Source organism: Saimiri boliviensis, chromosome 1 (assembly GCF_048565385.1).
Source record: "Saimiri boliviensis isolate mSaiBol1 chromosome 1, mSaiBol1.pri, whole genome shotgun sequence".
Taxonomy (NCBI): Eukaryota; Metazoa; Chordata; class Mammalia; order Primates; family Cebidae; genus Saimiri; species Saimiri boliviensis.
The window spans coordinates 39,073,301-39,100,748 of record NC_133449.1 but is presented as its reverse complement, the minus strand read 5'-3'; the positions used below and the strand labels follow the sequence as shown (position 1 = coordinate 39,100,748).

Here is a 27,448-nt window from a genome sequence, read left to right as displayed (position 1 = left end):
GAAGGAACTGGATCTACAATACTGTAGGATAAAACTGAGGTCTAGGCCTGGGAGGCCCAAAAAGTAGATAACACCAAAACTGTGAGACCAGGATGGTTAAGCCTAGGGGGCCAGAAAGGAAGGAATGAAGGAAAAGAAGAAGGAAGGAAGGGTGGCAAGGAGAGAGGAAGAGAAATAATGCTAAGAAAGACTGCCAAAAATAGAAGTCACAACATGCAGAAGAATTCACACCAGGTAAAAAGAAAATACTAGAATATCTGAAAATTACTTCTTAAAAAAAATTCATTCAAGACTTTCAAAGGAATTAAGCAGAGGAATAACATTCATAAAAATTATGAAGCATGAACAGGCAGAAATAAAATAACTATGAATATTATGAAGAATAACTAATTAAAATCCTGAGAATTGAAAATACAGTCATAGTATTTATTTTTGAGATGGAGCTTCACTCTTGTTGCCCAGCTGGAGTGCAATGGCGTGACCTTAGCTCACTGCAACCTCCACCTCCCAGGTTCAAGTGATTCTCCTGCCTCAACCTCCTGAGTAGCTGGGATTACAGGCACCCATCACCACGTCTAGCTAATTCGTTGTATTTTTAGTAGAGATGGGGTTTCACTATGTTGGCCAGGCTGGTCTTGAACTCCTGACCTCAGGCAATCCACCTGCCTCAGCTTCCCAAAGTTAGCCACCACACCCGGCCCATTTGTTTCATTCTTAGAATGAAAAAAATATATTGGCAACAAGTATCCAACTGAAGAAGCTGATATGAATGTTAGTGTAAATCCAAATAAAGGGACTAATAGGCAGGCAAAGAGATTAATAAAACATACACAGAGATACACACACACATATATAGATACACAGACACACAGATACACACATACCAGAAGTGAAAAATGAAACAAAAAGCTAATACAATCAGCTCTCCATGTGTATCTGCAGTTTGCACAATCACAGATTCAACCAATTGTGGACAGAAAATATTCCGAAAAATCAAAAATAACAATACAACAATAAATACACAAATAAAAACAATATAGCATAACAACTATTTACATAGCATTTATGTCATATTAGGTGTTTTAAGTAACCTAGAGATAACTTAAAGCACACAGGAGAACATGTGAAGGCTATCTGAAAATAGGAAGGCATTTTACATCAGGGACTTGAGCATCCTTGGATTTTGGTATGCAAGCGGGTCCTGGAACCAGTCCCCCACAAATAGCAAGGGACCACTGTACTTTGAAAAACTAATAAAGTTAACACATTTCTATTAAGGCTGATCAAAAAAAAAGAAGGAGAAGGCACAAAAGTATTAGGAAAGAAAGGGCAATATAAACAATTCAAGTAAAATTTACGTACACAACTTTTTTTTTTCAGACAGAGTCTCATTCTGTCTTCCAAGTTAGAGTGCATTGCCACCATCTCAGCTCACTGCACCCTCCACCTCCCAGGCTCAGGCGATCCTCCCACCTCAGCCTCATGAGTAGCTGGGACTACAGGCATGCACTGGCACACCCGGCTTATTTCTGTATTTCTTATAGAGAGGAGATTTTGCCACATTACCCAGGCTGGTCTCAAACTCCTGGGCTCAAGCAATTCATCCACCTCTGCCTCCCAAAGTTCTGGGATTTACAGGCATAAGCAACCATGCCTGGCTACAAATACAAGTTTTTTAATTCTTAAGAAAATGTTGCCATGCGTGGTGGCTCATGCCTGTAATCCCAGCATTTTGGGAGGCCGAGGCAGGCGGACCACGAGGTCAGGAAATTAAGATCAGTCATTTAAAGATCAGCCTGGCAAACATGGTGAAACTCTGTCTCTACTATAAATACAAAAATTAGACGGGCATGGTGGCATGCATCTGTAATCCCAGCTACTCGGGAGGCTGAGGCAGGAGAACTGCTTGAACCCGGGAGACAGAGGTTACAGTGAGCCAAGATCACTGTACTCAAGCCTGGGCAATGGAGCAAGATTCTGTCTCAGAAAAAAAAAAAAAAGAGAAGAAAACATTATTTTTAAACTTCATGCTAATACATTTGTATATATGTATTCAGTAGAAATGTTTATAAACAAATATAAATTATCAAAATAAACTCAAGAAGCAATAGGGAGCCTCAATAGATTTTTTAAAATCAGTAATAGATCAAGCAACAATCAATCAATCAAAATGATTCCCTATCAATAAATATCAGGCCCAAATGTTTTTTACAAATGAGTTTTATCAAAGTTTCAATTAAGAAATAGTAGCAGTCAGGCGCGGTGGCTCAAGCCTGTAATCCCAGCACTTTGGGAGGCCGAGGCAGGCGGATCACAAGGTCAAGAGATCGAGATCATCCTGGTCAGCTGGTGAAACCCCGTCTCTACTAAAAATACAAAAAATTAGCTGGGCATTGTGGCGCGTGCCTGTAATCCCAGCTTCTCAGGAGGCTGAGGCAGGAGAATTGCCTGAACCCAGGAGGCGGACATTGCGGTGAGCCGAGATCGCGCCATTGCACTCCAGCCTGGGTAACGAGTGAAACTCCGTCTCAAAAAAAAAAAAAAAAAAAAAGAAATAGTAGCTATCATACAAGAACTACTTTGTAAAATTGGGAAGAAAGGAGGTACTATCCAATCATTCTATGATTCTAGGGTAGCCCTAATACCCAAAACAAATGGCAGTAAAAATATTACGGACCAAACTCACTTAAAAACTGAATTTAGAAGATCCTATAGGCTTCTCTGCCTATGGCGTAAGAATTCTTTTATTCTTTTACTTTCCCAATAAACTTGCTTTCTCAGGAAAGAAAGAGAAAGAAAGAGAGAGAGAAAGAAAGGCAGAAAGAAAGAATCTTTATCTCTAAATAAAACTTTTTTAAGGCCGGGCGCGGTGGCTCAAGCCTGTAATCCCAGCACTTTGGGAGGCCGAGGCGGGTGGATCACGAGGTCGAGAGATCGAGACCATCCTGGTCAACCTGGTGAAACCCCGTCTCTACTAAAAATACAAAAAATTAGCTGGGCATGGTGGCGCGTGCCTGTAATCCCAGCTACTCAGGAGGCTGAGGCAGGAGAATTGCCTGAACCCAGGAGGCGGAGGTTGCGGTGAGCCGAGATCGTGCCATTGCACTCCAGCCTAGGTAACAAGAGCAAAACTCCATCTCAAAAAAAAAAAAAAAACAAAAAAAAAAAAAACTTTTTTAAAAGATAAATCCTAAGTCAAATACTAGTCAATTAAATTCAAGAATGTGTTTTAAAAAACAAATATACATCATAACCAAACAGAATTTACCCCAAGAATATAAGAATATTTTGACATCAGAAAAGATCTATGAATTTGTTCACAATCTTGACTACATATAGAAAAACACATTTTTTAAAACCCTCAATGACATTAAAATAAAGACATTCTACAAAAGTAAACATTAATTCATGAGTTAGTAAGTTTTGTATGTATTTTATTAGGACACATTGTCTTCTGATCATTTCTTCATTCATTCACTCTTTGTTTCCTTCCTCCATCTACCATTAAAAGCAAGGCTACAGTAAGTATTCTCCTACAGTCTCTTTGTGGACACGTAAAATCATCTCTTTAGAGTGTATACTTAGAAGAAGCATCGCGTAGGGGAAGGATGTGCTCATCCTCAAGTATTTATATATTGCAAAGGTTTGTACAAATTTACACTCTACCACCAGTGTATCGGAGTTTCCCCATACCAATGCCAAAATTTTCAATACTTTCCCCCAGAAAAAAACAGGGATAAAACTTATTTATGAATTCCACCCATATTTATTGAGAACCTAGTATGTGTCAAGAACTGAAAAAGAGTAGTAGGTAATGATGTAAAACAAGTCACAGGGTGTGGAGGATGCACGTGGATCCATTGTCATAACTTTGGCTTTTATCTGAAGTGACATGAAAGGCTATTGGAGGATTCGATTCAGAGAATTGGCATGATTTGACTATTTTAAAAGAATCACTCTGGCTGTTGCATTGAGAACAGACTATAGGAAAGTGAAGAAAGAAGCAGGGAAACTAGTTAAGAGGCTATAGCAGTAATTCAGACAAAAGATGATGGGGGCTTAGACCACCATAAAAATATTTCATTTAAAACCTTTGTATTTCCCAGAATTGCAGTGAGCCCATGTTTAGGACCTTGGGGTAGAAAAGACCTTCTGAAACAATACACAAAATGCAAAAGTCACAAAGAAAAGGATTAATAAATTTTACTGTATCAAAACTTTCAATCTGTTCAACAAAATGAGATTAAAATCCCAAGGATAGACTGGGTGAAAGTACTGTAATGTTTGTAGCAAAGGACTTGCCTTTATATGACCCCAGAAAAAAGACAAGCAAAATTGAAAAATGAGCAAAGAACATAAATAAGCAATTCACAAAAGAAGAAACATGAAGGGCAAACAAGCATTGGAAAAGATGCTCAGTCTTACTGGGTTTTGGGGGGAAACACAAATAAAAAAAGGGGACGCTATTTTTCATACATTGGATTAACAATAAATAAGAAAGATTGATTTCAATGTTGGCATGCATCTGGAGAAACAGGCATTCTGTTACTATATTCCTGGGAATATACTGGCCGACATTTTTGGAGAACACATGGGGCAGTCGTCCTTCACACTTTAGATGCGCCTATCAGTAATCTCACACTTTGGTATCCACTGTAGAGAGATACTTGCATATGTGCAAAAAGGGAGCAGGTACAAGGTTGTTTCACTCTAGTACTATTTACAGTGGTAAAAACTGATAGCATAGCAACATAAATGATCATCAGAAGACTAACTCTTAAACAGTGATGCATCTGACTTATGTAAGAGCATGCAGCAGTTGAAAAGACCTAAAACATACTGACACTGAAAAATCTCTGAGAGATACGGTTAAATTAAAAAAAAAAAAAAAAAGTAAGGCCAGGCACAATGACTCACACCTGTAATCCCAGCACTTTGGGAGGCCGAGGCAGGCAGAATACACGAAGTCGGGAGTTTGAGACCAGCCTGATCAATATGGAGAAATCTTGTCTCTACTAAAAATACAAAATTAGCCGGTGTGGTGGCGCATGCCTGGAATCCCAGATACTCAGGAGGCTGAGGCAGGAGAATGGCTTGAACCCGCGAGGTGGAGGTTGTGGTGAGCCGAGATCACGCCATTGCACTCCAGCCTGGGCAACAAGAGCGAGACTCCATCACAAAAAAAAAAAAGCAAAGTTGAAAAACAATCCACACTGCTTGATATCATGTAAGTTAAAACAAAACAAAGCAAAATTCCTTCACTGGCTCTCTGTCTGTGCATAGCTATAGATAGACAGGTAGATATACACATATACACACATGTACACAGATGCAGATGTAGGTAAACAGATAGATCAATATAGATATATACATATCTAAAAAGATGAAAAGACACACTCTAACTTGAAATTAGTGTTTACTCTAGGGAAGAACCTGAAATGGGGGCTGAGGGAGGAGGAGGAAGAAAAGTTTTTATTCTTACGTGATTTTTTAAAAAATCCCTGTAGCTTCACTATCCTTAGGAAAAGACTTTCCTGTTTCTAAGTTACTGCCCAGTGTCAGGCATCTGGGTCCCTGCACTGCATTCCAGACTAGCTGCATTCTTGGTGAAGCCAGTGATTCAGCTGAGCATGCCCCTCGCCAGCCTTGGGTGCAGCTATTCTGTGCTTTATTCTAGGCTCAACATCCACCCAGACTGACCCATGGGCAAATCAATTTCAGTTCCTTTTTCTTATCCTACTCAGTCGTGGGGCAGTTATCTCACAATGTGATGAGGATGAGGATGCAAGCAAAGTATTCTATGAACTGCTTCCTCAATCTTCTCAGTGCCTCTGGTAAACAGCCAAGCCAGTCCTGGCCATGAGGAGGTGGAGACTTCAGGGGAAATGCTTGCCGACGTTATGCACTGTTCACAGCAAAAGCGCAAGCGGGGGAAACCATAGCTGGAAAATTTTTAGTGCAGCAAAGTGTTCCCTACCCATATGGCAGACCAGATACAGTTTTTCTTGCACCTTTTTTCAGTAAATGTAGGGCAGATAAAACAGCCTTTTACCCCAGAGATGAAGCTCTGGAGAGATCGTCCATAAATTACAACTACAGATTAATTTGCGGTGGGGTTGGGGTGGAGGAAGACAGGAGGGGACTCAAATGCCACAGACAAACGCCTAAGGAGAATGCCATGAATAAAAACTTCCTGTACCGGTCAGCAGCATCCTAATGAGAGGGAGTTCACATGTGCACAACAGCTGTGTAAATTACAAAGCATACAGGGAAGAACTAACCACATCATACTACTTCCAAAACACTCAATTCCTTCCTTCTTTCTTCTTTTCTACTCTAAAATAATCTAAAACAATCCTATAACAACTACAAACTGGGGGAAAGGCAAACCATTCTGGGAAAGAAAAAAATAGCAGCTGCTCTAGATATCATTTTCAGATTTTGGCTAGGATTGTTTAAGTTTTTGTTGTTTGTTTGTTTTCTTTTCTTTTTTAATTATTGGCTGGCTTGACAGCCCTTCAGGATTTCAGCTGATTCCAAACACAGCTCAATAAAGATCATTCCAGAGAAGCTTCATATTCCTAAGATTCCTTAAATTTCTCTTTCTTTTAACTTAGGAAATTAGGTTGAAAGAGGATGAAAAACAACCCAGATTGCACCATTTCCTATGCAAGTTTCTTGCAAAGCAAACTGTGCTCCCCTTTCCAACAAGAGCAGAGAGACATAGTTCTGACTGGGAGGTGGGTGGTGAGTCCTCTGAAGCAGCAGCAGGACTGTTCATCTTTTGAAAATGCCCCAGCAGGCCCAAAGTCTGTCTGAAAACTTTTTGTAAAGGAGGAAGAGAAAAAACAAAATGAGATTCTAGTGAGCTAACGATCTAAAAAAGCCAGTGACTGCTCTGTGGACTTCAATCATGCACCAAATATTTATTTTGCACCTAGGCTGTGCCAAGCTCTGTTCTATATGCTGAAGAGAGAGCAATAAAGACAACCAAGTGTCTGATTTCCTCACAGTTTCTGTGCCTGGGGACCAAACTGTTACAGGAAAGGGGTCCTGATCCAGACCCCAAGAGAGGGTTCTTAGATCTTGGGCAAGAAAGAATTCAGGACGAGTCCACAGTGCAAAGCAAAAGCAAGTTTATTAAGAAAGTAGAGGAGGGGGCCGGGCGCGGTGGCTCAAGCCTGTAATCCCAGCACTTTGGGAGGCCAAGGAGGGTGGATCACGAGGTCAAGAGATCGAGACCATCCTGGTCAACATGGTGAAACCCCGTCTCTACTAAAAATACAAAAAATTAGCTGGGCGTGGTGGTGCGTGCCTGTAATCCCAGCTACTCAGGAGGCTGAGGCAGGAGAATTGCCTGAACCCAGGAGGCGGAGGTTGTGGTGAGCCGAGATCGCACCATTGCACTCCAGCCTGGGTAACAAGAGCGAAACTCCGTCTCAAAAAAAAAAAAAGAAAAGAAAAGAAAAGAAAGTAGAGGAATAAAAGAATGGCTACTCATGGACAGAGCAGCCATTAGGGCCTTAGGGCCGCTGGTTGCCCATTTTTGTGATATGCTAAACAAGGGGTGGATTATGCTAAACAAGGGGTGGATTATTCATGCCTCCCCTTTACAGACCATATAGAGTAACTTCCTGACATTGCCATGGCTTTTGTAAACTGTCATGGCGCTAATGGGAGTGTAGCAGCAAGGACAACCAGAGGTCACTTTTGTTGTCATTTTGGTTTTGGTGGGTTTTAGCCAGCTTCTTTACTGCAATTATTTTATCAGAAAGGTCTTTATGGCCTGTATCTTGTGCCAATCTTCTATCTTATCCTGTGACTTAGAATGCCCTAACCATCTGGGAATGCAGCCCAGTACGTCTCAGCCTCATTTAACCCAGCTCCTATTCAAGATGGAGTTGCTCTGGTTCACAAGTCTTTCACAAAACCATGAGGACAGCTCAAGGAAGCCCTTTCCCCTGACTGCTCCCAGCTGGGTTTCAAGTCTCTTCCTTCTGTTGTTCCTTCTCTTACATCCCTGGTTTATTATACCCTTTACCTTTCCATTATGTAATCACATGTCCCTTTGTAAACATCAAAGGAAAATAAGCAGGTCCAGGGAGCTGATGAAAATGAGAACGATGACTCATAGGAGGATGTTTTTCTATTTTTCACTTATACAAGCCTCTTCTGAAAAGAACCTAGATGGCTTTTCTTTCTGAAACTCACTTGTCTCCTCTATTGCAGTGAGTTCTCGCTTTGGCTCTGATTATCAAAATCTACTCTTAACCACTCACTGCTATGTAACTCCAGCTCATCTGGGCCCTTAGAGTAATCTGGCAACCATTTCTTGTTTCCCTAAGCAGCTTTCTCCCCTCTTTCATCCTTCATTTAGGCTATTTTAAAAAATCTTCTGCCGGGCACAGTGGTTCATGCCAACACTGGCAGATCACCTGAGGTCGGGAGTTTGAGAACAGCCTGACCAACATGAAGAAACCCCGTCTCTATTAAAAATACAAAATTAGCCGAGTGTGGTGGTGCATGCCTGTAATTCCAGCTACCCGGGAGGCTGAGGCAGGAGAATCGCTTGAACCCAGGAGGCGGAGGTTGCGGTGAGCTGAGATCGTGCCATTGCACTCCAGCCTGGGCAACGAGAGCGAGACTCTGTCTAAAAAAAAAAAAAAACTCATACTACCTAAAGTTTCATGCTCATATGCCACCCCAACTACCACATTCACCCACTATACTTCAACAGATGACAGTGTCTATGCTTCATAGACAAAATAGAAGCCATTAGAAAACTTCCTCCATTTCCAATCATGCCACCTAGAAGGTTCTTTGCATCTGCATGTATTTTTTCCCATCCTGCACAAAGAAAGGGTGTCCTCCCATTAAGGTGAGCCCCTGCACCCAAGCTTTAGATACACCCCCCTTTAGTCTTCTCAGGAAAGGAGCTCCATCTGGTATTCCCTTCTTCACCTCCCCATTCATTTCCTCCCTCTGCTGAGTCCTTTCCTTCAGCCTAACACAAAACCCCTGGCCTCTCTTCCTACAGACTTCCTACCAAAAACTGGCCCAGAAACTCATCCAAGAATTAATGAACAAAAAAAGTACCAGGAAAGGACGTACATTAAAGATACTATTAGTTGGCCATTGGATTGTTTTTCATCCCCACGACTGTCTCCTTTTTATTCATATTCATCTTTCCGAAATATTTCCTCAAACCCTATTTTCTTTCTTTTTTTTTTTTTGAGATGGAGTCTCCCTCTGTTGCCCAGGCTGGAGTGCAGTGGCACGATCTTGGCTCACTGCAACCTCTGCCTCCCCGGTTCAAGCAATTCTCTTGTCTCAGCCTCCTGAGTAGCTGGGAATACAGGCGCACAGCACCATGCCTGGCTATTTTTTGTATTTTTAGTAGAGACGGGGTTTTACCATATTGGTCAGGCTGGTAACAAACTCCAGATCTCAGGTGATTCACCCATCTCGGCCTCCCAAAGTGCTGGGATTATAGGCATGAGCCACTGCGCCCAGACTCAACTCTATTTTCTAATCCTTCCAGTGAAATTTTAATTTTCCCAATCGTACTCTCATTCCCAAGATTTCCATTATTTCTGATAATTTTTTTATAGCATCTTTCCTCTTGTTTCAGGTAGGTAATAACCCCTCAAAGCTCTAAATATCCCCTCAAAATACTAATTAGAGTTTGTTGGTTTTGTTTTCTTTTTCTTTTTCTTTTTTTTTTTTTTTTGAGACGGAGTTTAGCTCTTGTTACCCAGGCTGGAGTGCAATGGCGCGATCTCGGCTCACCGCAACCTCCGCCTCCTGGGCTCAGGCAATTCTCCTGCCTCAGCCTCCTAAGTAACTGGGATTACAGGCATGCGCCACCATGCCCAGCTAGTTTTTTGTATTTTTGGTAGAGACGGGGTTTCACCATGTCGACCAGGATGGTCTCGATCTCTTGACCTCGTGATCCACCCGCCTCGGCCTCCCAAAGTGCTGGGATTACAGGCTTGAGCCACCGCGCCCGGCCTTTGTTTTCTTTTTAAACTGACTTCTGTTCCCTAATTATCTCTGTCAGCCTTGTGGGATACTACTCATTACCGGGCGTATGCTGATAGGTTTGTATACACATTCGTGGCAGTACTCTAGGTCATGTTCCAATGCCAGATTTATATCTTTAATTGTCCAATAACACGTTGCTTTGACATCCCAAAGGCATTTCAAATGAAACTCAGATTCCTCCAGGCTTTTTTTTTCTTTTATCTCAGTAAACAACACGACCATCCACTCAGTTATCTAAGACCAATCAGTAATTCTTGACTGGCCCTATTTTTCCTCAACTATAGCCAATACATTAATTTCTAGTGAATCTAGCTCCTTAATGTCACTTGATGTTATCTCAACGTTTCCCACTTTACCAAAGAAACACAGGTGGCATAAATCCTGGCTATCTCCACATACTTAACCATTCTATCTCAGGAAGGTGGAATGACCTCCTTCGTAAATTTGGAAAGGACAAACTGGGCATGCTAGTTTCTGCCACCCTTCCTCCTCGTGGCTGCTAGCCACAGGGGGCAAACATCCTAATCCTCCAGATGTAGTTTTTCTCAGGGGGCATCACAGGTTGGATTCCCTGGGAAGTAGATTCTGAAATGGATATTAGTGTATAGGAGGTTTTATTGGGGAATGCTCTTGGGATCAATGCTTGTTTCCAAGGAACAGGTGTTTCCTTATTAATCCTAAGGAAACGGAAGGAAAATGAAGGGGAAAGAATGAGAAGAGAAGGGTGGAAGGGGTGGGGTAGGCAGGAAAAGAAGGGAAGGGAGCAAGATTGGGCAAAGGGAGAAGTTGAGCTGAGATTCAGTCTCAATGCAGGCCTCAGCTGGATTTTGGGGAGTGCCAAAGCTGGGATAGCCTTTCAAACTTGTTTCAAATTGGGATCAAGACTTCATATTTTCTGCTCGGATCAGTCATTAGATATGGGGCCACCTCAGGTAGGAGCATGACTTTGGGCCAGTGGCTCTCTTTAGCCAAGGCAATCCCTAAAGAGGACTACTAGTTGATAGTGTCTGCAAGCAGCACTCCCAACAGAAGGAATAAATTGTTTATTTCTGAAAAAGGATCTAGGTGGCACACTACAACATTCACATCAGAGGCACCTACCCTAATCAAGGGGTTTATTTAGCATCTCATTGGCTCTCACACTAAGCTAAGGCCTATATCTTAGCTTTTTTCCAGCAATAAATATTTTAGAGTCTATCCACGATCATTTCTTTTATTGCTGTATTTTTCCAGAGGCCTAGGCTGGGATCAGAGCTGCCATTTAAACCTAAAACATGTCTCAACAACCTTCTCACTGTTCCACTGGGTCAGGCCATCCTTGTCTCCTTCCTGAACTACAGCTTCAGTTTCCTATCTGGCTGTCCTATTTCCATTATTACCATTCTTCAGTTTTTCCTCCACAATTCAACAAAAGGAGATTTCAAAAGCACAGACCTGATCATCTCACTTCTGGTTGTTTAAAACTCTTCCTCACTTTCCCATTGCCTTTGGGGATTAGACCTAAGTTTCTTAACAGAGCTGGATAGGCCAATGAGCTCTATCTCATTTATCTCATCTCATTCTCTTAATACTCCACCATTCCTCACCTCTCTACTTGATGTTTCAGTGCAGAAAAAGTATTCAAAGTCTCAATTAGCAACCAAACTGTTTCTTGACTTTGCTTTTTAAATGTTTCCTCAGATTCGGATATATTAAACTTTTTTTTTTTTTTTTTGGTCAGTCTCACTCACTTGACTGAGCATTTCGGGAGCAGGGATACTTCCTGTTCTTACAATAGGCAATAAATATTAAATAAATGCATATATATATACATATATGAAAAGTATTTATAGCCTGTTAAGTGCTTATTTATTAGTGGTGGCCACCAAATCTATGAGAAAATGTTCCACTTTACTATTGAAAAAGCACTCTAAAACAAGGAGGTACAGTTTTTCACCTAGAAATTGGCAGAGTTAATAAAAATAATACTGGAGGCTAGCAAGGGTATGGCAAAATGGGCATCAGCTACACTGCAAGTATCAGAAAAGCATTGTGGCAATATGGAACAAGTCTCCAGATGTGTAAGCCATGTGCCCTAATAATTGCACATCTAGAAATCTACCTAATTAGAGATAGAAGTACAATTTATCTTCAAATGTATTCATTGTAACATGCTTCTCTATTATACTCTTGAATTGTCTATGCAGTCTATAATGAGCATGTTTTAATTAAAAAATCAGTAAAATGGGGGCTGGGCATGATGGCTTATGCCTGTAATCCCAGCAATTTGGGAGGCCAAGGTGGGTGAACCACCTGAGGTCAGGAGTTTGAGACCAGCCTAGCCAACATGGTGAAACCCTCCCTCTACTAAAAATACAAAAATTAGCAGGATGTGGTGGCACATGCCTGTAATCCCAGCTAGTCTGGAGGCTGAGGCAGGAGAATTGCTTGAACCTGGGAGGTGGAGGTTGCAGTGAGCCAAAGCCATGCCATTGCACTCCAGCCTGGGTGACAGAGCAAGATTCTTGTTTCAAAAAAAAAAAAAAAAAAAAAAAAGTCAGTAAAATGCTGACTGGGTTACAGTTAGGATTACAGTTTGTAGAAGTGAGGTTCCAGGAAGGCCCGATTACCTGGATTCCTTATGTTCACACATTGGCCTGAAGACCCTGTGTAGTCCCCTTTCAATTTCTACCAGAGGTGCTGTGTGTGGCTAGTAGAATATGACAGAAGTGATGGCAAGATTTGGTTTTAAAAGACAAGAGCAGGACAAGGTCGCTCATTCCTGTAATCTCAACACTTTAGGAGGGCAAGGCAGGAAGATTGCTTGAGGCCAGGGGTTCTGAGCAGCATAGTGAGACCCTTGTCTCTACCAAATAATAATAATAATAATAATAATAATAATAATAATAAAGGCCAGGATGTTGGCACATGCATCTCTAGTTCCAGCTCAGGTACTCAGGAGGCTGAGGTGGGAGGATTGCTTGAGCCCAGGCGGTCTGTGACCCGTTTTCCTGCCTCTGTCCTCCAGCCTGGGTAACAGAGCAAGATCCTGTGTCAGAAAAATAAGTAAATAAAATTTTAAACATTTTAAAAGACACTAGAACATGTGTCTGAGTCCTAAGTCTCACTCTCTCTCTCTTTCCATTTGTAAGATATTATTAGACCAGGCAAATTCTCTCTCTTCCTTTCTTCTGTCTATATCACTGGCTTTTGTGGAAAACCAGTTGCCATGCTATGAGGGCACACTATGATTACAGGTAGCTGGGATTACAGGTATGTGCCACCCACATGGCAAGATATTGTGGCCTCTTGTCAGCATCACATGAGTGAACTTGGAAGCAGGTCCCCAGCTCAGGTCAAGCTTCAGATGGCAGCAGCGCCAGCTAACGTGTTGACTGTGACTTCATGAGCGATCTTGAGCCAGAAACATCCAATTAAGCTCCTTCTGGATTTCAAATCTAGATAAACTGAGTTAACAAATGTTTACTGTTTTAAGTTGCTACCTTTTGGGTACGGTGATCAACTGTCCAGCTTTTACCAGAACTGAGGGATTTGCTGGGGTGTAGGATTTTCAATGTGCTACAATGGCTAATTTTTGTATTTCTAGTAGAGATGGGGTTTCTCCATGTTGGTCAGACTGGTCTTGAACTTTCGACCTCAGGTGACCCACCTGCCTCAGCCTCCCAAAGTGCTGGGATTACAGGTGTGAGTCACTGTGCCCAGCCTACGGTTACCCTAGTTGTGAGAGTAACTTATTATGCAGCAATAGATAATTAATACAGGGTTATAGATAATAAAGATGATTTTTCCCTTCATTACTCTTTTTACTTGATACTTTTCTGAATTTTGCAAAGTATCTTCAATAAGTCTATCTTAATTTAATATAAGAAAAAATAGTAATATTCTATTTATTGAAAAGATGGCATAAAATTTCATGGAACTGTTGTTTTGGTCCACCTAGCACCCTTCTGCTCCCTGTTCTTCCGGTGACAGCACTACCCCTCTGTTTTAGGGAAGCACCTTTCCTCAACTCCAGGTGGTTCTGATATGGTTACCAATCAAAAGACAAGGTGGATGTGTGACTCAGACTGCAACAATCAGATTTTCTCTTTCATTAATTTGAATCTTGAGTGGAGGAACATGGGGCCAGAAGGTATTTTTATTTTTATTTTGTTTTATTTTTGAGACAGGGTCTTGTTCTGTCACCTAGGCTGGAGTACAGTGGTGCGATCCTGGCTCACTTGCAGCCTCCGCCTCCCAGGTTCAAGCAATTCTTACACCTCAGCCTTCCAAGCAGCTAGGACTAAAGGCACATACCACCACGCCTGGCTAATTTTTGTGTTTTTAATAGAGACAGGGTTTCACCATATTGGTTAGGTCTCGAACTCCTGATCTCAAGTGATCCACCTGCCTCGGCCTCCTTAAGTGCTGGGATTACAGGCATGAGCCACCATGCCTGGCCGACAGAAGGCATTTAAAGCTAATCACAAGGAGGCAGAATCCTAGAGGGCTGGTGAAAGAACTTTTGTTTCTAAGATTTCTATCACCTTCCTGATTCCTGTTCCTCGTGGTCATTCAGCAATGCCTTTGATTCTATAAACTACTCCTATATGGCTTGAAAGAAAATTTCTTTTTCATTTAAGTTAGTTTCTGTTGCTTACAACAAAACACTCAACTGACCCAAATAATAACAAAGACTATTTCCAGAAGGGTACCTCCTCTTCCCTGACAAAAATCCATAAATCTGCTACTCCAACACAACAGTTTTTTATTTGTTCATTTTACCTACTGGTCCACTTTTGCATAGTTAGAATCACAAAGTATGTATCCTCTTACATTTAGATTTTTTACCTAACATTACACCTGTAAAAATGGTTAGTGCTTCTACAAGGTCTTTTATCCATCATTTTAAATATATGTGTTATTACCTTGTATTAGTATATCATAATTTATTAAATCTTGACCCAGTGGTTGGATATTTGGGCTGATTTTAGTTTAGTTTGGTTTGTGTCTAAACATACATGTTTAAAGTAAACATATTCACAGCAAGCATGTATTTATTTCCTTAGACTACATCTACACAATTGAAAAATGGATCTGCTGTGGCATTATCCTTGTTCCTTTCATGAATTTGATACGTTGAAAGGTGCTTTTGTGCTACAAGTAATTTTCTGTCTTAAATGTTTGGATTTCCATTTATAAGATATTAGATCAGGCAAAGTCAGATGAATAGGATTTCCTTGGTTATAGTTTGTGCTCTGTGTTATGATTGTTATGTAGGTATTGGTGTGATTGGAACTTTTAAATAGAAATTTTATTGGATATGACATACATAGAGAAAATGGCACAAATCATAAGGATAGAATCCTAACGAATTTTGACAAAGTGAACCCCCAAGTAACTACCATGAAGATCAAGGAGGAGTACTGGCACTCTAGAAGGCCCCTTATGCTCTCACCCAGTTATTAGCTTCTGTCAGGTAACCACAATCCTGACATCTATTACCATAACTTAATGTCTTCTGCTTGCTAACTTTAAATAAATGTATCCTTTTGTGTATGGTTTCTTTCACCCAGTATATTTATACGCTCTTTCCATATCATATGTAGCAGTAGTTCATTCATTCTCATTGCTGTATATTATTGTATTGTGCAGATTTGCCACATTTATCCATCCTACTGGTTCCCAAATTTTGACTACTTCAAACAGAACTAGAATTGTCCAGTCATAGGTTATGCACATATTCAGCTTTCCTAGACATTGCCAGACAATTTTCCAAAGTGGCAATAGTAATTTACATCCCCCTGAGCAGCATAGGAGAGTTCCAGTTGCTCCAATATCCTCAGCAATCCTCGGTATTTTCCATCTTTTTTATTTTAGATATAATGATAGTCATATAATGGTATCTCATTATAATTTTAATTTATGCCTCTTCATGTTTATTAGCATTTGGATGTTCTCTTTTATGAAGTACCTGTTCAAGTCTTTGATCCATTTTTTTTGGTTAGCTTTATTGGGGTATAATTTTTATAATGAAATTCACCAATTTAAAGAATACAATTACATTAATTTTATAAGTGTATTTTACAAGGTACCATCATCATAATCATGATACAGAATATTTCGATTTTCCCAAAAAGCTCCCATGTGTTCTTGAAGCTACTTCCCTTCTTCTACCTCCCTGACCACTGGCAACAATGATGTCTTCTGTCACTATAACTTGGTCTTTTCTAGAATTTTAAATAAATGGAATCATTTAGTTAGTGGTATTTTGGGTCTGGCTTCTTTCAATGAGCATAATTTTGAAATCCCATCCATGTCATTTCAGCAAGTAGTAAATTACTTTTCTTTTTTCAGATAGTCTCGCTCTTTGCCCAGGCTGGAGTGCAGTGGTGCAATCTCAGCTCACTGTAACCTCTGCTTTCCAGGTTCAAGTGATTCTCATGCCTCAGCCTCCTGAGTAGCTGGGATTACAAGTGCCTGCTCCCACACCAACTAATTTTTGTATTTTTAGTAAAGACGGAGTTTTGCCATGTTGGCCAGGCTGATCTTGAACTCTTGACTTCAAGTGATCTGCCCACCTCAGCTTCCCAAAGTGCTGGGATTACAGACATAAGCCACCATGCCTGGCCCAGCTAATTACTTTTTATTGGTGAATAGTGTTCTGTTGTATGGCTATATCTCAACTTGTTTATCAATTCATCTTTTGATTGACATTTTGTTGTTCCTCGTTTTTAGCCATTATGAATAAAGCTGCAATGAAGTTTTAAGACATGTATTTGTATATACATGTTTTCATTTTTCTTAAGCAGATATCTAGGATTGGGATTGCTGGGTCTCATGATAAACGTATGTTTCAATTAAGAAACTGTCGAACTTTCCAAAGTGACTACCCTATTTACATTCCCATCAGTAGTATATGAGTATTCCAGCTGCTCCACATCTTAGTACTCGGCATCATCAGTCTTGTTAATGTTAGTCATTCTAGTGCATATGCAATCCTATCTTGTTACAGTTTTAACTTGCATTTTCCCAATGATTAACACTGTTGTGCATGTTTTCATGTGCTTATTGTCACTCATGAAATGTCTGTTAAATTCTTTTGCCCATTTTATAAATTGAGTTATTTTATTTATTTTTCTTTTTTTTGAGACAGAGTCTTATACTGTCACCTGAGCTTGAGTGCAATGGCATGATCTCAGCTCACTGCAACCTCTGCCTCCCAGGTTCAAGCGATTCTCCTGCCTCAACCTCCCAAGTAGCTGGGATTACAGGTGCACACCACTACACCTGGCTAATTTTTTGTATTTTTAGTAGAGACAGGGTTTCACTATGTTGGCCAGACTGGTCTTGATCTCCTGATCTTGTGATCCGCCCGCCTTGGCCTCCAAAAGTGCTGGGATTACAAGAGTGAGCGGCTGTACCTAGCTAATTAGAGTTCTTATTGAGTTGTAAGAATTCTTTATTATTCTTGATACAAGTCTATCATCAGGTGTTTATTTTACACATATATTTTTCCAGTCTGTAGCTTGCATTTTCATTTTTATAGTTACTTATGAAGAGCAAAACTTTTTTATTTGCATAAGTCTAATTAATTAAATTTTTTTTAACTTTTTTTTTAGAGAAAGGATCTGGCTTTGTTGCTCAGACTGGTCTCAAATACCTGGCATCAAGCTATCTTTCCACCTTAGCCTCCCAATGTGCTGGGACTACAGTATGAGCCACTCTGCCTGGCCTTCTTTTATATTTACGTGTAGTATTTGTGTAGCATTTTGTGTGTGTATGTAGTATCTAAAAATATTTGTGAGATACAAGGTCATAAACATTTTAGTCTGTTTTAACAATTTGTTCATAGAAGCATGCTTTGTCATGTTATAACAGGACTATTCGGGTTTTCTATTTCTTTTGATGTCACTTTTGGTAAATTGGATTATTCTAGAAATTTCCCATTTTATCTAAATTTTCTAATTTATTGATATTAAGTTATCCAAAATATTTTCTCTCCAACTTTGTAATGTTTGTGGGGTCCACAGTGGTGTCTATTTTTTCAAGTCTGATAGAGGTAATATGTGTCCTCCCTCCTTTTAATTGTATGTGTGATCAGTTTTGCTAGGGAATTATCAGTTTTATTATTCTTTTCAGTGACTTTTCTCCACTGCACTTTTTTTTTTTTTTTTTTGAGACTGGGTCTCACATGTCCCAGCTGGAGTGCAGTAGAGTAGCATGAACATGGCTCACTGCAGCGTTAACCTCCTGGGCTCAAGTGATCCCCTTGTCTCAGCTGCTGTGTAGCTGAGACCAGAGAATAACGCACAATCACACCCACTAATTTTAAAAATTTTTTCTAGAGATGGGGGTCTCATTTTGTTGCCCAGGCTGGTCTTGAACTCCTAGGATTAAGTGATCCACCCACCTCAGCCTCCCAAATTGCTGGAATAATGGGCATGAGTGCCCAGCCTACTGTACATTTTCTTCATTAGTTTTTTTCTCTTAACTTTACCATTATCATTCTTATCCTTTCTTCAAGTTTAATTGCATTTGTTTCTAACTTCTTGTGATAAATACTTAGGTAATTTTAAAGCTATAAATTCTAGCCCTTAAGATAATAAATTTCCCCCTAAACAGTTTTAGCTACATCTTAAAGTTTTTTGTTTCATTATGATTTAAAATATTTTCTAATTTTCATTGTTATATCTTCTTTGACCTATGAATTATTTTAAAATATACTGCTTAATTTCCACATATTTGAAATTTTTCTAGTTTTTAAAATATTATGTTAATTCTCCTCTGCTCAAAGAATGTACTCTGTATTATGTCAATCTTTTGAAATACATCGAAGCTTGCTTTATGGCCCAAGTTATTGCCACTTTCAGTAAATGGCCCATGTTCATATGAAATGAAAATGAATTCTGTAGTTGTTTCGTGAAATATTCAATATATATCAATTTGTAAATTCTGTTAATCATGTTTAAATTTTATGTTTTCTTTATTTATTTGATTATACTTTAAGTTTTACAGTACATGTGCAGAATGTGCAAGTTTGTTACAGAGGTATACACATGCCATGGTGGGTTGCTGCATCCATCAAGCCATCATCTACAGTAGGTATTTCTCCTAATGCTATCCCTCCCCTAGTTTCCCACCCCCAACAGGCCCTGTGATGTTCCCCTCCCTGTGCCCATGTGTTCTCATTGCTTAACTCCCTCTTATGAGGGAGAATATATAGTGTTTGGCTTTCTGTTCCTGTATTAGTTTGCTGAGAATGATGGTTTCCAGCTTCATCCATGTCCCTGAAAAGGACATGAACTCATCCTTTTTATGGCTGCATAATATTTCATGGTATATAAGTGCCACATTTTCTTTATCCAGTATGTCACTGATGGGCATTTGGGTTAGTTCTAAGTCTTTCTTATTGAGAACAGTGCCACAATAAACATACGTGTGCATGTGTCTTTAAAGTAGAATGATTTATACTCCTTTGGGTATATATCAGTAATTGTATTGGTGCATCAAATGATCCTTGAGGAATTGCCACACTGTCTTCCACAATGGTTGAACTAATTTACACTCCCACCAACAATGTAAAAGGCTTCCTATTTCTTCACATCCTTTCCAGCATCTGTTGTTTCCTGATTTTTAATGATCACCATTCTAACTGGTGTGAGATGGTATCTCATTGTGGTTTTGATTTGCATTTCTCTAATGACCAATGACGACAAGCTTTTCTTCATATGTTTGTTGGCCATATAAATATCTTCTTTTGAGAAGTGCCTGTTCATACTTTCACCCACTTTTTGATGGGGTTGTTTATTTCTTGTAAATTTGTTTAAGTTATTTGTAGATCATGGATAATAGCCCCTTGTCAGCTGGATAGATTGCAAAAATTTTCCCTCACTCTGTAGTTGCCTGTTCACTCTGATGATACTTTATTTTGCTGTGCAGAAGCTCTTTAGTTTAAATAGATCCCATTTGTCAACTTTGGCTTTTGTTACCATTGCTTTTGGTGTTTTAGTCATGAAGACTTTGCCCATGCCTATGTTCTGAATGGTATTGCCTAGGATTTTTTTCTAGGGTTTTTATGGTTTTAGGTCTTATGTTTTAGTCTTTAATCTATCTTGAGTTAATTTTTATTTAAGGTATAAGGAAGAGGTCCAGTTTCAGGTTTCTGCATATGGCTAGCCAATTTTCGCAACACCATTTATTAAATAGAGAATCCTTTCCCCAAAGCTTGTTTTTGTCAAGTTTGTTAAAGATCAGAATGTTGTAGATATGTAGTGTTATTTCTGAGGCCTCTGTTCTGTTCTGTTGGCCTATATATCTGTTTTGGTACCAGTACCATGCTGCTTTGGTTACTGTAGCCGTGTAGTATAGTTTGAAGTCAGGTAGCGTGATGCCTCCAGCTTTGTTCTTTTTGCTTAGGAGTGTCTTAGCTATGCGGGCTCTTTTTTGTTCCATATGAAATTTAAAGTAGTTTTTTCTAATTCTCTGAAGAAAGTCCATGGTAGCTTGATGGGGATAGCATTGAATCTATAAATTACTTTGGACAGTATGGCTATTTTCACAATACTGATTCTTCCTATCCACAAGCATGGAATGTTTTTCCATTTGTTTGTGTCCTCTTATTTCCTTGAGCAGTGGTCTATCGTTCTCCTTGAAGAGTTCCTTCACACATCCCTTGTAAGTTGTATTCCTAGGTATTTTATTCTCTTTGTAGCAATTGTGAATAGGAGTTCACTCATGATTTGCCTTTCTGTCTATTATTGGTGTATAGGAATGCTCGTGATTTTTTTGCACATTGATTTGTATCCTGAGACTTTGCCGAAGTCTCTTATCAGCTTAAGGAGATTTAGGGCTGAAACAATGGGGTTTTTTAAATATACAATCATGTCCTCAGCAGAGACAATCCAACTTCCTCTTTTCCTATTTGCACACCCTTTACTTCTTTCTCTTGCCTGATTGCCCTGACCAGAACTTCCAATACTATGTTGAATAGGAGTAGTGAGAGAGGGCATCCCCATCTGGTGCCAGTTTTCAAGGGGAATGCTTCTAGTTTTTGCCCATTCAGTATGACATTGGCTGTGTGTTTGTCATAAATAGCTCTTATTACTTTGAGATATGTTCCATCAATACCTAGTTTATTGAAAGTTTTTAGCATGAAGGGGTGCTAAATTTTGCCAATGGCATTTTCTGCATCTATTGAGATAATCATGTGGATTTTGTGCTTAATTTGTGCCTACTGTTTTTATTGGTTACTGAAAATATTTTACTGTTATTGTGGATCTATTTCTCATTGTGGTTTTTAATTAATATATTTTCAAGTATATTGCTAGTTGTACACAGAATTAGACTCGTATCTTCCTGATTGATATTATTGTTGTAAAATATCCCACTTTATTTCTAATAATGTTTCATTACTTGAAGTCTACTGTGTATGTTACTGTACAGCTATAAAAGGTTTCCGGGGGATAGCTTTTGCATAACATGTTTTTTTCTATTCTTTTACTACTGTATCTTTTGTAAAAAAGCATGTGCAATTATTTTAACCAGTATGACAATCTTTTATCATGCTATTATGCCATTTTTATTTAATATTTTAAATTTATAATTAATTTATATTTAATTTTAATATTTAGGTTACTTAATGAGATATTTGGGCTCATAGCTACCATTTTACTATTTTTCTTTTTGCCCCACTTATTTGCTCCTTTTTATCTTTTTCCTTCCCATCCTTTAGCTTAATTATTTTTAATTAACTATCCTTTCTCCCTTTTACTATTTCCATATTATGTCAGTTATAAATATTTTTATTATTCTTTTAATGGTGATCTAGAGTTTACAACATTCACCCTTGGCTTATTATATCCTTGTGTAATTTAGTATTTTTATCACTTCTGAGACAAGATAACCTTGCTGACCTCCCCCTTGGACATCTATACCATTTTGGTCTATTTGGGAGTGGACATAGCCCCTCACCATTTATAGGAACTGACTCCTGGCTGGTTCTCTCCAGACAGGTGCAGGGGACATAAATTCTCCTGACATGGGCCCATTTTCCTTTTCTTGGAGTCTTTCCTGTTCCAAGTCATGGAATCTTCTGCCTCCAGGGGCTTAGGCATCAGAGAATCACCACAGCTTAACCCTCCCTCTAAGAGGAGAAGGGAAAAAGAAATACTTACCATTTTTCCATGAGCCAATAGACAAGAAAATAAAATATAGTTTCTCAATCAATTTTTCCTGCTACATCTACTAATATTATATGAGGTTTTGTGGCCCAGCCTTGGCATCTACCCATAATTAACTACACTATTTCCATGGGAAATTAATTCTAGGCTACAAACAATTAGACTTAGAAACTTTAAGACTCCAATATACTAAGAATATGTATTCTCTATATACCATTATTTTTCTTGCATCTATTTATTGGAGGAAAGAAAAAACTGCAGAGACCAATGATAAGGCTCATGATGACTGCAACAATTCTCTGGTCATGTTGCTTCAGGATTTTGCTTCAACATTAGTATCTACAAATGGGGTGAACATGAAGGAATATATAAATCCCTCACCAAATTGCAAGATATTTTTGTACCCTCTGTTTTCTTTGCCAGGCAAATGACATAGGGCTAGAGGGGAGTAGTAATTTTAGAAATATACTGCAAAGTTTAAAATGCAGTCATAAATACAGATGTAGGTAGTTTACTTTAGAGAACTCTATGTTGGGTATTGTAGCACCTATCCCAAAGAACCATGAGACGGTGGCCTGGTTTAATTAAAACATTACTAAGGTCCATTAGGAAAAGCTCCAGTGACTAAATGGTACTAATTGTGACCCAGACCATGGAAACTGCCCCTTTTGCTAAAAGTAACCATACTGATTCCTAAATGTGTTTTCTTCTTAGATCCTTACTTTCAGTTCCAAGGAGAGACAATTTAGTCCAGACCTCTTACTATTTCCTGTACTCTTTAGCTTTCATCTGGACTAGGATAGACTCACTTTTCATTCTGAGGTTTCAGGCAAACCTGAATTTCAAGTGGCTGCTTCAAGCCCCAAGCACTTTTTACATGATATACCAAGAGTATATGGAACTCAAGGTAATTTATTTTCTTCAAAATTCCTTCCTGGTTCCACAAGTGTAATAATTTTTATTTCTCAGTTTCCCCAGACCACCATTCCCTTGTCTAGTCTAATCAATATTGATGTGAAGGCAGAACAATACAAGGTACATTTGTAAGTGGTTACATGGCATATCATAAGAGAATTGTATTTTTCCAAAATAATGTGTAAGTTTGGCATAGGATCATCTGAAAACTGGAAATGATCAAAACAACAATTCCATGGTCATAAAATGAGCTTTAAAAGTCTGCTTTTCCCCATAAGACATCTCCCACACTTAATCATTCAAGAGCTGATTATCTAGAATGTATAATATACAAACCCGTTATTTTTTCTTTTCACTTCTGCTGCCAGATCTTTGGTCATTTCACAGCTCATTAGCATTCTCTCTCTGGGAAAACAAAAGCAAATGTAGCTCAAATTATTATTTTAAACTTTCTATGTAAAGGTTTTATAGGAAGGGTTATAATTATTGGTAAATATAACACTTTAATAAGTATTTGGTTAGGCTCTGCTAGGCACTGAGGAAGAATTAGCAAAGTTGAAGACATTGTCCCTGCTCTTAACACTGTCACAATATAATTGGAGAAACAAGATTTATGTATATTAAAGTCAAATAGTAATACAAGACAACATATATTTAAACAACAACATCAAAAAAACTAGTGATACAAACATAAATGCAAGAGAACTTTATAGACCTAGAAGGGGTTTTAAGAAAGGGAGAAGGCTGGAGAAGGCTGGGCATGGTTGCTCATACCTGTAATCTCAGCACTTTTGGGAGACCAAGGCAGGAGGATCACTAGAGCCCAGGAATTCAAGACCAGCCTGGACAACAAAGCAAGACTGCCTCTACAGAAAAAGAAAATAATAATAATTAGCCAGGCATGGTACGTGCCTGTTGTCAAAGCTACTTGAGAAGCTGAAGTGGGAGGATCACTTGAGGTTAGGAGATCGAGGCTGCAGTGAGTTATGATTGTACTGCACTCCAGGCCTGGGTGACAGAGTGAGACCATGTCTCTAAATAAATAAATCCAAAAAAAAAAAAAAAAAAGGAAAACATGGCTGGGCACAGAGGCTCATGGCTGTAATCCCAGCACTTTGGGAGGCCAAGGTAAGCAGATCATGAAGTCAGGAGCTCCAGACCAGCCTCGCAAATATGGTGAAACCCCATCTCTAGTAAAAATGCAAAAATTAGCCGGGCATATGCCCGGCATGTGCCTTTAGTCCCAGCTACTTAGGAGGCTAAGGCAGAAGAATCACTTTGACCCGGGAAGCAGAGGTAGCAGTGAGCTGAGATTGCACCACTGCACTCCAGCCTGGGCGACAGAGCAAGATTCTGTCTAAAAAAAGGGAGAACACAGTGTGAACTCACAAAGTCATCATGGAAATTCTCAGTAAGGTGGTGAGACAAGCTAGTTATCAAAGAATGGAAGGAATTTCAATATGTGGAGAGGAAAAAGAAAGAAAATTCTGCACACACACACATACACACACACACACACACACAACACAAAAGCCAAGAATTCCAAAGTCTAGGAGCAATATACATCTTTAAATATTTCAAGCATCAACATATAGAAAAGAATAACAAACTTTTTTCCTACCACTCATCTTTTTCAAATATTAACTTGTGCCATATTTGCTTCAGATTTTTTTTTTTTGAAGAACCAATACAGAATCAGCTAAAGCCTTCTGCATGCTATATGATAACCTTTTTTTCTTTAACAAGGTATAACAACTATCTTGAGTATGATGTTTATCACTACCATGAATATTCTAAAATGCTTATCACAGATAAAAATATCTAGTATTATTTTATGTGTTTAAACTTAGTCTAATCAGTAGCGTATGTCATGTATTTTCTGCTACTTTCTTTTTCACTCTGCATTGCATTTTTTGAGATTTCTGCATATTTTAAATCCAATTTTAGTTCATTTATTTTAACTAATATGTTGTATTCCACTGTGTGATCACATAACAATTTACTTATCCATTTTCAGGTGGATGGAAACTGACATCAGTTCCAATTATTTTTCTGTTATACATAATGCTTCAACGAAAATTCATTTACCCATCTTCCTGTATGTTTAAGGGAGAGTTTCTACATGAAGAAGTAAAATTGCTAGATTGTAAGATAAAGACATCTTTAGCTTATTAGATTTTGCTGAACTGCCTTCTAATGTAGTTATATAAGAGTTCCCCTATCTTCTTTATCTTTGCAATTCTTTTTATTTTTTATGTTTCGATACAGGGTCTTGCTCAGGGATACAGTGGTAAAACTACAGCTCACTACAGCCTCAAACTTCTGGCCTCAAACAATCCTCCTGACTTGGCTTCCCAAAGAATAGGGACTGCAGGCATGAACCACTGTGTCTAGCCAGCCACCTTTGCAATTATATCATAGGTGTGGAACTGCTAGAGAACCCTGGAGTCAATACTTTCTGTAAGCTGGTTGTTTGTGTAGGTGATGCTCAGTATTGTATCTCATGATGAAGCAACCCAACCCAAGCTAAGGGTGGATATCAAACCTCTGGGAGAGAATTTAGGAAGAGCAAAGAAAGTAATGGTGTAATGGTTGAGGACTGGTTGCACATTTTATTAGTTTTTGCATTCCCAATATCTAGTACAACCTGAAACTCAGATCAAGGTTCAGTAGATGTTAAATTGACTACAACTAATTATAAACTCTGATCTGCTTCTAGCTTTCACTTCTCTAAGCTTCAATTTCCCTGTTTACAAATTATGGATAACAATTCAAGAAGTCATTCCAAAGATAAAATAAGACATAAATGTGAAGACATTTATAAACTCTAAAGAGCCATGGAAATTAAGATATTAGATTAGAAAGCTGCTTCTGTGTTGGGACATCTTAGATGTGACCAGATAACATTTTAGTGGTTGAAAAGCATTGCCAAGTTTCACATTGGAATTCTTGTAACCCTAATAAATCATTGAGTCCCATTATGACTGAGACTCTCCTCAGAGTCACATATAGAGATGCATAGTAATTTTATTTATTTATTTATGAGACAGAGTCTCACTTTGTTGACCCAGCTGGAGTGCAGTGGTGTGATCTTGGCTCACTGCAACCTCCACCTCCCAGGTTCAAGTGATTCTCCTGCCTCAGCCTCCCAAGTAGCTGGTATTATAGGCACACGCCACCATACCCAGATAATTTTTGTATTTTTAGTAGAGACGGAGTTTCACCATGTTGGCCAGGCTGGTCTCAAACTCCTGACCTCAGGCTATCCACCTGCCTTGGCCTCCCAAAGTGCTGGGATTACAGGCATGAGTCACTGTGCCCAGACAAGATACGCAGTAATTTTTACTTCCAACTCTGAAAAAAACATCAAAGAGGAACCCATTCATTGTATAGAGCCATGCCTGAGTTCCATTCTACTCTCTGTAATCCTCGGACATAAACCCACAATCTTTTACAAGTGCTTAGTTTGTTGGACTTTTGCTTATTTTCTTCCTTCTTCCTTCTTTCAACATTTTGAAAGTTGACAGCTCTTCTCTGGCTCCCCTTCTCTCAATTCTTCACTAAGACCTCCACTGTCCATTCCCTAAATCCCATGCCACATACGTATTAAGTAAATGCCAGAAAACACTTGCCTGGAGGAAGAATAGTCATACTTCACTAAACCATCCTAAAGCGTACATTTTTGTCATTGCATTCAATGACATTATCTTCACTTTGAATGTTTACAAAAATAAGGTCCATCTCTGTTACTTTTTTTTTTTTTTTTTTTTTGAGACGGAGTTTCGCTCTTGTTGCCCAGGCTGGAGTGCAATGGCGCTGTCTCGGCTCACCGCAACCTCCGCCTCCTGGGTTCAGGCAATTCTCCTGCCTCAGCCTCCTGAGTAGCTGGGATTACAGGCACACGCCACCATGCCCAGCTAATTTTTAGTATTTTTAGTAGAGACGGGGTTTCACCATGTTGACCAGGATGGTCTTGATCTCTTGACCTCGTGATCCACCCGCCTCGGCCTCCCAAAGTGCTGGGATTACAGGCTTGAGCCACCGCGCCCGGCCCCATCTCTGTTACTTTTAAAAGTCCCTTGTTTAAAAAGAAAAAAAAGAAGAAAGAAAAGAAAAAAAAAAAAGGTTGCTCACCATCACTCTACACTTTCAGGCCTCAGTCAGAGATCTCATAACTTCAACTATGGTCTCTATTTGTATGATTCAATTTACCCTCTTATACTTCGTATTCAGAATCTGTCACTATCCTTGCAATAGCTCCTCCTTGCATGCCCTCCCATTTCCTCAAAGTTAGCATGCCTAAATATAAACTCACATTTATTCCAAAT

The 27,448-nt window shown here is 39.2% G+C and overlaps 1 long non-coding RNA gene across 1 annotated transcript in view; it reads right to left on the bottom strand.

Moving 5' to 3' along the window:
* LOC104651175 (uncharacterized) overlaps positions 1 to 27,448 on the bottom strand; it is a 238,838-nt gene that overhangs the window by 194,357 nt on the left and 17,033 nt on the right. Inside the window, exons 2-3 of the long non-coding RNA XR_012516853.1 lie at positions 23,895 to 23,986; positions 23,457 to 23,525 (exon numbers count right to left, since the gene is read on the bottom strand). This is a non-coding gene — a long non-coding RNA (uncharacterized LOC104651175). The remainder of the gene's footprint in view (positions 1 to 23,456; positions 23,526 to 23,894; positions 23,987 to 27,448) is intronic.